The sequence below is a fragment of the Camelus dromedarius genome, chromosome 6 (genome assembly GCF_036321535.1).
Source record: "Camelus dromedarius isolate mCamDro1 chromosome 6, mCamDro1.pat, whole genome shotgun sequence".
NCBI lineage: Eukaryota > Metazoa > Chordata > Mammalia > Artiodactyla > Camelidae > Camelus > Camelus dromedarius.
The window spans coordinates 24,576,244-24,590,401 of record NC_087441.1 but is presented as its reverse complement, the minus strand read 5'-3'; the positions used below and the strand labels follow the sequence as shown (position 1 = coordinate 24,590,401).

At 37.4% G+C, this 14,158-nt stretch overlaps 1 pseudogene; it reads left to right on the top strand.

Moving 5' to 3' along the window:
* Positions 1-11,238: 11,238 nt before the first annotated feature.
* Positions 11,239-11,697, top strand: LOC105092034 (thioredoxin-like; annotated as a pseudogene).
* Positions 11,698-14,158: the final 2,461 nt, after the last annotated feature.

The following is a 14,158-nucleotide window of genomic DNA, read 5'->3' as shown; positions in this document are numbered from 1 at the left end:
TTAAATGGTCTTGCTAGATGAATGATGTGTGATGTAACTTTACCTTAATTAGAATCATAATTGTAAGTATTAATGTTTTCTTTCATTTCAGATTTCCTTTTTCATTTATGCAATTAAGGCACAAGATAAGGAATATTATTTACACTTCTCCCTGTCCTACCATGCTTTCTCAGCAATGATAGTGTTGGGATTATCCAGCTCTAGCTCTTACCTGGACCATTCATCACATGTACCACAAAACTACTTACATTAGGGAAAGCTAAGTAGTTCCCAGATCTGGACCACAGTGGTGTGCTACACAAGGGTGTGCAAAAGGATAGATGTGAAATGAAAATCTCTGGGAGAGTTTCAGGCCAGTATATTTATTAGTGCTGTAAGAAAAGACATGAGGGGGTGGCTAACAAAATGTGCAGAAATTGTCAACTCATTGGTCCAAAGGGACTATATAGTAATATTCTTACTCAAGCCTAGACATTGCAAGGGTGAATTTAGGGTGCACATTAATTGCAAATTAAATGTTTAAATCATTGGAAAAATGAGGCACCAAGGGTATATACAATGAAATGATAGATATGGGAGAGAAAGCAGAATTAAATAATCTCTCTGAGAGGATGGCATAGTTATAAATACATGAATTACCTGCCCTCAGACCTTCCAGAGATAAACAATTCTGTTGATGCTTAAAAAAAGATCAAATTTTGAAAAGTAGATGAAATCAACTAGATGAAGCATGATGCCATATTTTAATCTGTTTTTCAGGACATTTTTTATCAAAACAGAAAATAATCAGTGCCACTCCTAAATTCTCTGTTCCACAAAACATTAGGTTGTGCTCTTTATGAAAATGCCTGACTCTGGCCCCATGAAACTAAAAGGATTTAAAAAGCAAATGTAAGAAAGAGGAATAAATCTTCATCTAGGCTTTAAAGTTACTGAGAGTTGTGAGATAAATCCAGGTAATGAGCAAAATTCTGGCCATCTTTGTAAATGACTTGCCCTTTCCAGTATAAGTTATATGATCTTATACAGGATCATAATAATTTTACCTTAAATGTTACCTTAGATATTCTACAAGCATTATTAGAGATCCAACAGTTTGACTCTCCATTCTGTAGCCATTCATAAAGAAAAACTGCATTAGAATTTTATAATGAACTAGTGAAAAATTATGTAATAAGAATATACATATACATAATCATTTTGTAACCAATTTCAATGCAGTACAATTTTTCTTTTTTTATGGAAAAGACAAAGCTGGCCATTAACTACTTAATCTTATTTCTAATAGTTTCAGTCTCATGTTTAGTATATATTTACTTACCACCACAGGAAATAAAATGTTATACACTTCGTTCTGTAAAATAATTGTAGTATAATTCACCAAATCTAAAATGCCAATTGTTAAGATGCACTATTATTTTAGTACCAGTAAAAAAGAAAAGAATCCTGCACATGAAGTGTTTATCAATTATTATATGCATCTCGGTTTTAGAGTTGTTAAAATGTGCAAAAAAGTACATCCTAAAGGTAATGAAATATGGTTTTGATTATATCGTAAGTTTAATTTTTAGTGTCCATAATAACTATAGCAATTACAGTAGAGCATTCGCATAACAAATTTATCATGAGTTTATTTCAATTTATGTTTCTTTGATTTAGAACAAGTTTTCCACATAAGTTAAAATATAAAGAAACTTCCAATTTGTTCATAATTCTTTACTAACTGCTATTTAAAGAAGAAAATGAGTGAAAGAAGTGAGCCAAGGAGAAAGTGCCCAAACTGTGGAAACAAATGGAAAAATGACTAAGTCCGTCATAAAACAGAGTGACCAGAAAGTTATCAACTCATTCTACACCTCAGAAATGGTAAGAAGTAAACAACAAGAAATTTAAAAGTTACAAAATTTAGTAAACTGATCTTATTAAAATGACTGGAAAAAAAAATTCTCTTAAGCCAAAGAAAAAATTGGGAAAATTACTTTAAAATATTCGAGGACATACAGTTAAGTGGTTAGCTTTCCTTTGTTTCTCCAGAAAAGTGAAAAAGGGTCAAGTTGAACAGCAAATAGAATTATCCTTAGTATTAAGGATTGGGCGTGGATTGGTGAAAATGGAGGTTAGTGGGAATGATATCTATTAAATAACTACTTTGTGCTACATTCTGACTATTACTTTGTGAATATTGGACAATATTCTCAAATAACCCTCAGAGAAATGAATTCTTAAGCTCCATTTTATTGATAAAGAAACTGATATTTTTCAGTTTAAATCAAAGCCAATGTTCTTTCTATTACTTTTTGGTTGAGAATTTAAAACATTCAAGTGGGAGATTATAAACTCTATCCTTCCAGATATGTTTGAGATTAGGTCAGGAAACACTGTTGGGAGTATCTTGTGAGCATTTATTCTTGGAAGCAGTCTGAATGGATGTCTTTCAAATTACTAAGCAGGTCTAACCTTTTGGAAAACTACAGAGTCATTTGTGTCTGTATTTGAGCAGTTCAGAAGAAAGATGGGTCAAGCCTTTGGATTTTTCCTTTGTAGCTGAAGATCACTCGCTCACTTACCATTTTGTTTGAAAACGGCTTGTCTCTGAAGGTGAGGTCAGTATTTACAAGTTGTCAGTAGAGGCTTTCGTTATGTTTGCTTTACTCTTTTCCTCCTCAACATTTAACATCCTGATGTAGTAAACTGGAGCAGTGGTATGAACTTGGGTCTAAAAAGGCAGTTTTGGTTTGGTTTTTTAACATACACAGACACATTTTTTTCAGATTCTTTTCCATTATAGCTCATTATAAGAAGTTGAATACAGCTATATAGTAGGTCTGTGTTGTTTATCTATTTTATATATGGTAATGTGTATCTATTAATCCCAAACTCCTAATCTATCCTGTCCCACTCCCTTTTTCCCCTGGTAACCACAGTTTGTCTTCTATGTCCATAAGCCTATTTCTGGTTTGTAAATAAAATTTGTATTTATTTTTTTAGATTCCACATATAAGCAACATCATATAATATTTGTCTTTGTCTGACTTACTTTACTTAATATGATAATCTCTAGGTCCATCCATGTTTCTACAAAAGGCATTGTTTCATTCTTTTTTACGGCTGATAATATTCCATTGTATATATATACTACATCTTCTTTATCCAGTCATCTGTTGATGGACATTTAGGTTGTTTCCATGTCTTGGCTATTGTAAATAGTGCTGCTGTGAACATTGGAGTCCATGTGTCTTTTCAAATTATGGTTTTCTCCAGATATGTGCCCAGAAATGTGATTGCTGGATCATATGGTAAGTCTATTTTTAGTTTTTTAAGGAACTTCCATACTATCCTCCATAGTGGCTGCACCAATTTATATTCCCACCAACAAAGTGGAGGGTTCCTTAAAAAGGCAAAGGTCTTATGGCTGCTTAGCTACCAGCTCTTCAGGAAAACAATCACTAAACTTCAGAGAAAAATAATGTTACCTTGGTCCTAGCGAACATCACAAAGAAAATACAATAATAACAATGCATTTTTGAAAAACTCTATGAAGACAAGATTGTCTCTTTATTTTATCTATTAGTTAATCCAAGTGAGAATTATGGGAAAAAATCCTTTAAAAACTCTCATTAAAAAAATTATGTGTATATTTGTACAGAAATAGCCAAGAAGAATAAACCTCAAAATGATATGGTATTTCTATTTGGATGCCTACATTATAGGTGATTTTTAAACAATTTTCTTCCTTTACTTTTCTGTATTTTCTAAAATTTCTACAATAAGTGCACTTTCATAATACAAAATTTTTCTTTTAATTTTAGATCATTTAATTTTACTTGAATTGTGTAAGATAATGAGGAGCTAAGAACTAAGGAAGGATGTTTTGTTGTCAGTGGTTCTTATAATTCAGGTTCAAAACTACTTCAACAGAGAAAAATAAAATATCCGTTAGTGAATTACATTCTTGATAAACCTAATTTTAAATTATTGCTAGAGGGATATTTGCTTTCAGAGAGAATCTTTAAGTTTGTTTATTTTTCTCTTCTTTTTTCCTAATGATTCCTATATTTCTTTTTTGTTTCATGAATTTTCTCTTGAGCAAGAAGGAGAGTACTGTAGTTCAGTGAGAAAACAATAAATGTTAAATTGTTTGCTTCCATTTAAAAGGAACCTATATACTGAATTCCAATCAATCATGATATATATGCCAAAAAATGGCTTGATCTTTTGCAAGGCAGTTATTTTCAAAATTTGTTTTGTCATACTACGATTTGGCTAGTTAGGTTAAATAACACCACTGGCTTATTTTTTAATTCCGTTTTAGAAAGGATTGTAAAATCATGGACCTGACTTTGTTTTTCTAGTGTTTGTGCCATTATTTTTTTTTAATCTTCTTGACAAACAAAAAAACAAACAAAAGCTTAACATTGTACTGTAGCTAGGTTAATTTCTGCTAACACAAACCCTCCCAGTAGCTTTGACAGGACATACCAGTTTCCATCAATTATTCCAGGGAGATTTTTCTGGCAATGGCATATGAGATGATCTGTTCCCCTCTCCACGATGAGATGCTCATTGTTTGAAAAAAAGTTCATCAACATGCTTAAATATCATTTAGGAGCAAGAGCCATAAAAATATTTATCATTATTGGTCATTTACAGTTTATTCGTAGGGATTTAACTGGCAACCATATGGTATAAAACTGAAAAGTGGAGGGGGAAAAATAGAGTAAAAGTCACTGGAAAAATATAACATAATCTCCATATGTCTTCAGTACATATTAAGTTAGTGAATTAGATGTTAGTGGAATGAGATGAATGTTCTACAATAGCAGGTACATATATGGAATTTAACACAAAGGTAACTTGAAATTTTACTCAAGAGTGTATGTTGAAGGACAAAATGAAGAAAGTAGTAATGATATTGTAATTAATTGGCAAATGTTCTAGGGAATATAGGCTAGGCTGTAGTAACAAACAGACTCTAAAATATATAATGGCTCATGTGGAATAGAGGCTTTTCCTTTCTCAACAGTTCAAGGCAATTGCACTATATTAGGTTGGTAAATATTTTCTCAAGCAGTGATTCAGGGCCCTAAGCTATCTGTGGCTCCCCAATCTCATAGGGCCCACGTATAGAACTCAAGATTACACCAATCTCCAAAGGATTCACGGATAGAATTCAGGACTGCCAGAGTGCTTGTGTAGGAAACATTCCATCCCTGTTAACTTTGAACCAAAATGTATCGTTTCCTTTAATTGTGAATGTAGGCAAAAACCACAGAAGTATGAGCAGCACTTGCCCCTTTGCCACAAACAGAAATCACATTTTCTTTATCATCACTGTTGTTGCAGAGCTTTCAAAGAATCATTTATACTCAGCGCTCTTTCAAAATTGCAGTGGTTATTCTCCCTAGGTCTTGTACTTTAATACAAAACAAAAACAAAAACTTCACTGTGGTAGGCAGCCTTTAGGATGGCCCCAGTTTTCTGGCATTCATGCCTTTGTGTAATCCTCTTCCAATGAATAGAATATGGCAAAAGTGATTTGATATCATTTCTGAGATTAGGCTATAAAAATTTGATGGGTTCTGTGTCCTCTCTTGGAGCACTTGCTCTGGGGGAAGTCATGCTGTCATGACATGAGGCAACTCTATAGAGAGGTCAATATGACAAAGGACTGAAGCCTGCCAGCAGCCATTTGAGCAAACTTGGCAATGAATCTTTCCTCAGTTAAGCTTCCAGATGATTGTGTCCCTAGTTGTCACCTTAATGAACCCTTTTGAAAGACTCTGGGCCACAACCACCCAGCTAAGCTGCTCCTGACCCACAGAAACCATGAAAAAATGTTTTAAGCTGAAAATTTTGGGGATAATTTGTGATGTAACAATAGATAATGAATATACACACACATTATCATATCACTAATTTTCTAAATATTCTAATAATCATATTCAATATAATTTGTTTCCTTTATAATTCTAGTATACATTTAAAAAAACATTCTGCAAAGAAATCCAGAGGCTTCTAAAGTGTGCCAGAGGAAGCCATGGTGCAATAAAGATTAACCCTATGTATGGCCTCATTGTTGCCTTGTGCTAGCTGGCAAAAGGAGAAAAGAACATGGAGGAAGTATACTTGTTTTTTATATTGGCCTAGAAGAAGAAGACCTCATTTCTGATCATATTTTATTGGCGTGAACCAGTCACATGACCACAATTTAATGCAATGGAGGCTGGGAAATGTAGTCCTTGATGAACAGCCATTTGCTAGCCATTGCACCATATAAGGGGAGGATATATTTTAGTGGATAGTGCCAGAGCAAATGCCCAAAATATTGAGAAAGGCAATGAAAATAATATCTACTAGAATAGAATCTTAAAGCTCATTTGAAAAAAAAAAACCGCAAAGTCAAATGATGGAAGCAGATAGCAATGACATAAACCATATTCCATGAAGTGATTTTTATTCCAGGTGATAAGACATCTATAAATCTGAAGACATGGAGAACTAAGTTGGGTCCATCATCTAGATCAGAAAATCAGAAATCAAATTCCTCTGTAGTGTACCTTAAGAATAAATTTGTGAGGTTATGAACACAGAACACAGGGCCTACTATGTAACAGAGACTATAGGAAGTACTGGGGAAAAGGAAATTACCAAAAATAAGAAGACCCAGAGTTTTGGATAAGAGAAATGGCTTGCCAAGTAAATCCATAATGTTCTCTTCTAAGTACTGTGACACACATAACCACAGGGTGCTAACAGCAATGTGCCGACAGCAAAATAATTCATAATTATTTTTTCCATTTCAACATGCCTTGGGTTAAAAAGATGAAGTTAAATTGGAATATCAGGCTCCAGCTGTTAAATAGGGTAAGATTCCTCTGAGGATCATTTATCTAGCCTTCCCAGGATTCCTGAATGCAAAAGCAAAGCTGTCCGTCAGTGTTTACAGAAAGCTTTCAAAAGAGTCCAATCTCTTGCTAATGGGGGAATGGCAAGGAAAGAACTCTTAGAAGTCCACCATGGGGTTCTATACACATAGTGTTCATGTGAAAAAATGAGTGATCCTATGAGCATTTACAAGCTGATTGATGACTAGTGACTCCTGGAGAAAAATCCTGACACAAGGAAGCTGGGTTGCCAGTAGCTCATTGGATACTTTGAGATTAGGCAAATCTACTCTTTCCTTGGACTGTGGCAACCCCATGCTCAGGTACATGGCTTGATGAGCAGGTGAACAGAGTGCAGGCTGAATCTCAGTCCCATTTAACCCTTTGGCTGCACATTGTGGTGCAATCATCTATATAACCAAAGTCATAAACAGAGACCATGCTGGAAGTTCCTTGGCAAAATAGCACCTCTCTCCGATACACTTTCCTTCTGAACATCTATCCCTTTGTTACCCTCCCCTCTACAACTCGGAGTTTTTAGCACTATGTCTATCCTTCTTACTTAGCCAACAGGACTATGCAAGAATTATATTCAGTTTTATAATGTTGAATATTCATTCAACAAATATTTATTGATATATTGTTCCTTGGGCAAAGAAATGAAGTATTATATATTTATGAAAATAATGATAGGAAATGAATTCTCAATGAACACAAGTAACTTCACATCAAGTAACTTATAAAACTAAAATCTATATTTCATTGAAACATCAGGCTTTGTCATTGCATAGATCAGAAAAAATATGGGAATGAGTGGTTGTCCCAGGTCTATTTAAAGAAACATTTAATTTTCAAGAAGTCTTCTTCAAAAGGATCTGACACTTAGAAAGATACTAGTCCTGGCATTCTGCCCAGTTGACAGCATTTTTGCCTCTGGGGTAAGTTATCCAGACCGTCCCTTCCTTCAGTCAACAGTTTAAAGCTGAGCTTCTCGAGCCTGGTGTCCATACACTGGTGATCTGCACACAGTTGTGCAGCATTTTGAATGCAATTTGTTATTTCCAGTGTAGTCATGTGAACTGAGATATTCCTTCCTCCTTCTATCAGGGGGTGGGAGGGTGCTCACCATTTGTCCCAGGTGGTTCTTTTTTTGAGGTGGGGGGAGGGAGATAACTAGGTTTATTTATTTATTTTTAGAGGAGGTACTGGGGATTGAACCCAGGACCTCCTGCATGCTAAGCATGTGCTCTATCACTTGAGCTATACCCTCCCCTCTCCCAGGTGGTTCTAATAAAGCAAATGGTCCTGGAACCCAGCAGCAGCAGCCTCACCTGGGCACTTATTAGACCTGGAAATTCTCAGGTTTTGTCACAGAACTACTTAATCAGAAATTCTGGGATGAGGTTCAGCAAGTCGTGGTTTAACAGACCCTCCAGGTGACTGGAATGTACACTCAAGTTTGAGAACTACTGTAATAGACCCATTCCCAGTTGATTAAATGGTCCTTATATTGTAAATAAGCTCAAGAAAGAAATGCTTTTTTTTAATTTTTAAAAAAATTAAAAAAAAATTTTTTGGGAGGGAGGTAATTAGGTTTGCTTGTTTATTTATTTTTTTAGAGGAGATACTGTGGATTGAACCCAGGACCTCATGTATGCTAAGCATGTGCTCTACCACTTGAGCTATACCCTCCCCTCTAAGAAATGCTTTTTAACAGGATAAGCTTGGGCTATTATTCCGCAGATAGGGTAAAAGTCATTTCAGGAGAAATATGATGGATCTGAACAATGGGGAAAATTAATATTTGCAGATGCAGTTGGATGTGCCCCTAGGTGACTTGAGGAGGACTGGCTGCAGCCTTCTCTGGTGGAAAGACTGAACTGAAATCTGATCACTTGCCACTGCCCCTCCAACATCTGCAAGGGACCAGAGCTCTCCCTCTTTTTTTAGAGCCAGTGAAACATAGAATGAGGAAAGCCACTCTCAGCAATCACCAAAGTTGAGAGTTGATGGCAAAATATGAGATCTATTCTAGAAAGTTCTCCAGTAAGGATAGGCGCAGGGGGTGGTGTGTGAGTGAGACAGGATGGAAGGGGACAGGGCACAGCTATTCAAGAAATGACAGCAATTTAACACCAAAATGGTGGAAGAGTCAACTCCCATTTGGCCTTGAGGATTAAGATGGCAGGAGGTTTGACTTCTAGTAGACCTTGAGCTTCATTATATGTTCATTGTAATAGTGTGATAAATAACATGCCTGCAGGCACCATGACAAAAAGCCAAAGAATGGGCAGTGGCCCAATTCCTGGGAATCCCAGCCCCTTCCCCAGGGTTTGGAATGGTCCCACCTGTAGGCATGTAAAGCTACCGAGCCCATAAAAACTGGCAACCCCACGCCTAGCTGCCTTTTTTCTGCTCCTTCCCTTTCGGAGATGGCCTGTGCTCTGTCTATGGAGTGTGTACCTACTTTTTCTTTAACTTGAGCACCTGATTCCCACACCTCTTTCCTTGCCTTACACTCTATGCAGTATGTATATCTTTAAATAAATCTACCTTTACTCAGCTGTGGCTCGCACTTGAATTCTTTCCTGCATGAAGCCAAGGACCCACACCTGACGGGGCACATCCCAGGGGCTCCACCAAGACCTGGGACATGGCCCTCCTCATGCCCCACATCCGTTTTCCTGCATCATGAGGACACCAGAGAGCAGAGCTTCAGAAGGGATTATGAGTAAGGACAGAGGGTGGAGAATATGAGACACTGAAGCAAAGTAGGAAACCCTCAGAGACCAGAGGGATTTTGCCTACCTGTGTAGTTAAAGTCACAGATCCCAGTTCATTCTAATTCTGTCACTTTAGGAATGATTTTATAGTCAAAACTGCTTAGACCGCATTACCATTCATTCTGGGAAGACAGGTGAGGTGATATTTCATCTGGGAAGACAGCCCCTCTTTCTGATCATAGGCAGGGCTTTCTCACCTTCATACTTCATGCTGAAATTTCATCAGCTAATCAACCCAAAGGGCTGGTAGACTATCGGCCTGACTGACCATCGTCGCCAGCAATGTCTCTTTGTTTTCTATGAAGGACATGGAATAAATGGAGCACTGCCCCAGTGCCCTCGCCCAGTCCTGCTGTCTCAGGACCCCTCGCCCCACTCCACAGAGAGCAGAGTGGTCTAGAATCCAGTGACAGCCCAGCATGAGACCTGGAAAGGAGGGCTGCCAGGTGTTTGTTATTCTTGTCAGATCAGGATTCATTCACTAGAATGAAGTGAAGAGTATTGGAAATTCCAAAAGAGAGAATATTCACATGTAAGGCTAGTTCTAGGCTAGCTGTTGCCTTGAGCCAGTTGTGGGCAAGCCCACAGGCCAAATGGAGCCCTCAGCCTGCTTTTGTAAATAAAGTTCCATTGCAACACAGCCAGGCCCATTCATTTGTGTGTTATCCATGTCTACTTTCTTCTGACAACAGCAGAGCTGAGTGGCTGCAATAAAGAATGTATGGTCCTGGGGGAAGAGCAAATAGGGGTGGGAGACTGAGAGGTACAAACTATTATGTATAAAATAAATAAGCTGCAAGGACATATTTTACAACATGGGGAATATAGGCAATATTTTATAATAACTATAAATGAAATATAACTTTTAAAAATCACTCTGTTGTACACCTGAAACTTATATAATATTGTACATCAACTATACCTCAATAATTTTTTTAAAGTTTACAAAATTATCATAAAATGTCTGAATAAAAGCTAATTTTTGCAAATTCCAATTAAAAAAAAAAAGAATGGGCTCTGTTGACTAAAATAAATGCACAGCCTAAAAGTTGAGAGTTATGTTTTATTTGGCGGGAGGACTCGAGCTGGGATGACAGCCTCTCAGATCGCTCTGAGGGAATGCTCCGAAGAAGCAGGGGAGGAGCTAGGATATATAAGAGCTTTACAACAAAGATCAGGTAGTTGGAACAATAAAAGATTACTTATTATCTAAAGAAAACCAGGCATCTCAAGTTAAAGAATTTAGTGCTTTTCTACGTATGGGAGGAAGCAAACATTTGGGCTCATTGAATTCATTCCTTTGGCAAGCATCTAGCTATCTAGGGCCAGTATTTTGTCCTTTATTATTCTGAGTCCACTCAGAGTGCACCATTGTGAGTGGCTGCAGAGGCTGGGCTGCAGGCTTGTCTTCACTGAGGGGGTGGCGGCAGTGGCTGATGACTTAATGGCTTCAGCATTCTTTGTTTACTGATACTGTTTGCAGTATTTTTCGTTCACAGCTCCATCCCATGCTTTGGATCCTCCTCTATTGCTTCCACCATAAGGTCAGTTGTCAGACCCCAGCAGCCAAAATGGCGAAGCAGATCCAGAGCAAGTATGCTTTCCAGGAAGCCTTCCAGTGCAGGAAATAAACTCTTAGTAGTCGATTTCTCAGTGGTGGGGGCCTTGCAGAATGATCAAGCCTTTCTTTCATTCTCTCTCTGAAACGTATTCCATCATGGTATTCCTTGAAATAGATGTGGATGACTGTCAGGATGTTGCTTCAGAGTCTGACGTCAAATGCATGCTAACCTTCCAGGTTATTTTTTTTTTTCCTTTCTTTTCTTTTTTTGGGGCAGGGAAGTAATTAGTTTTACTTATTAATTTTTATTTTTAGAGGAGGTACTGGGGATTGAACCCAGGACTTCGTGCATGCTAATTGCTTGAGCTCACTTCCCACTTCCAGTTTTTTAAAAAAGGGACAAAAGGAAGGTGAATTTTCTGGAGCTAATAAGGAAAAACTTGAAGCCACCATTAATGAATTAATCTAATTATGGTTTCTGAAGACTTGACCAGCCATTGGCTGTTTAAAACTTGTAGTTTTTATATTTACAAAAAGGAAATATCAAATATGAAAACTATATACACAATTGCCATCTGATATGTGACAATAGAATATTAACTCTAAAAAAAAAGAATGTATGGCTTGGATGAAGGCAGTCAGAAGGTACAAACCTCCAATTATAAGATAAGTAAGTACTAGGGATGTAATATACAACATGATAAATACAATGAACACTGCTGTATGTTATATATGAAAGTTGTTAAGAGAGCAAATCCTAAGAGTTCTTATCACAAGGAAAAATTTTTTTCTATTTCTTTAATTTTGTATTTGTATGAGATGACAGATGTTCACTAAATTTGCTGTGATAATCACTTCATGATGTATGTAAGTCAAGTCATTATGCTATATATCTTAAACTTATATAGTGCTATATGTCAATTATATCTCAATAAAACTAGAATTAAAAATAGGAAAAAAAAGCCTAAACTATTTTCTATCTGGCCTTTTAAGGAAAGAGTTATCTGATGTTGCCTTAGACTTAACTATAACTCTTGGGTCTTGGAAGTCATCAAAGCCACCTCCCCTCTCAAGCCACCCTGTCCATACAAGGATCTTAGTTATAAATTGTATGCCTAGGCCACTCAAGATGGGTTTTCTCTTGTTTTTTGGACAGTCCCTGTTTGACCAGTTTTACCTACACCCTACTCACATGAACATACTTGCCACCCGCCCCTTAGTTCAGAATGGCTGCACCAATTATTCTATTAAAGGGAAACATCTGTCCTCGTGATGGTCTTTAACCTGAGTGGTCGTGAGGGATGTGCCCTCACTAGTTTCCCTGGTAACTGATAAGCCAACCTGAAGTCAGATCCCCCTATAAATGGTAGCCTCCTTCACCTCTGGAAAGCAAAGATTGCTGTTGTGTTCTGCCTGCCATCTGCTCATGGTGGGGTGTTGCTCCAGGACTGTGCTCCAGATGGGTAAGCTCTCCTATCTATTAAACTAAACTCTACCACTGAACTACACCCTCCCCCCTCTTAGTCAAATTCTTGCTAAAAGAGAGTCATTATGAAATGGCAGCCTCATTCATCTTTTCTACAAGATCTATAGTACAAAAAACCTGTATTAGCTATATAAGAATTTCTGTGTAGGAAACGCATGCTAAAGAGTTATGGGTAAAGGTGTGGGAGTGGAATATCTGCAACTTGAATGAATAGAACAGCAATACAAATATAATGAAAGGCATACGTGTAATTTTAAATACACTAGTAGTCACATTAGGAAGTATAAACAAGAGCACTGTAAATTGCTCCCATCCTACCGATGAAGACAAAATGAAAAATTACAACATACTTAAAGCTCACCAGAGAGCTAAGGTTGAATACCTAATTCAAACCCCAAAAGCAAAAGCCCCTCTTGAAAGAGAAATGTCCTAACAACTGCTTTCATCTCGGATGGGACCATGGGGAACAAGACAATGCAGGGAGGAGGAAGCTTCCTTTGATGAAGGTAAAGAGAAAACAGCTGAACTTACCATGATTTTGAAGATGATCTGTGGGCTGACGTGGCTATTTAAAATCCCTGGGAGACTCAACTCCTTTCCATGGGCTTTCATGCAGTGCTCACGAGAGACTGGGAGCAAACAGAGCTGAAACATACAGTGGCTGAGGCACATGTCCTGCTGAAATCTGAGGGCACAACCAGAGAATATAAACCTACAGGCACTTTGCCTCCTTGCACTGATGATCAGAAGCCTCAGCTGGGTGAGAAGCAGTTGTGAGAGAGGTCTCCTCCCACTGAGGCACAATGAGGGGCCTGCTGCGACGTGGGAGCAGGACAGAAGAATGAAGATAAGTCCTTTAGGCATACAGGCCCCAAGTATGCCAAAGAAAATGTTCTGATGCAACCCTTGAATAATTCAAAGCCTGTGGTGAGCTTAATTTAACTAAAAGAATGACAAGGCCCAGGCCCAGCCCAACTACAGACTAGACTGACTCAACCTCCAACACTAACATCCTGATGGAAAAAGATATGCCCCTTTCTGGATATAAAGTTTATTTCAGCCTCTTCAACTTATGCTACATCCTGTATTTCACCAAAAATCATGCAGCATGTGTTAAAGAACATATGACCATATTAAGAGGAAATCATCAAAATCCAACCCAGGTAATGACCAAGCTGTTGGAACTATCAGATAGGGACTCTTTAAAAAAAAATTATTACTACTGGATCTAGCTGAATAGGTGGACGACATGATTAAACAGATGGAGTATTTTAGCAGAGACATGGAAACTGTAACAGAGTCAAAGAATAAAAAAATAATCTCAGATGAGGAATACTTTGGTAGGCTTATCAGCAGACTGAATACAGCTGAGGAAGTCATCAGTACACTTGAAGTCAATAGAAATTATGGTAAAACACAAACAAAACAAAAAAAAAAAGAGAAA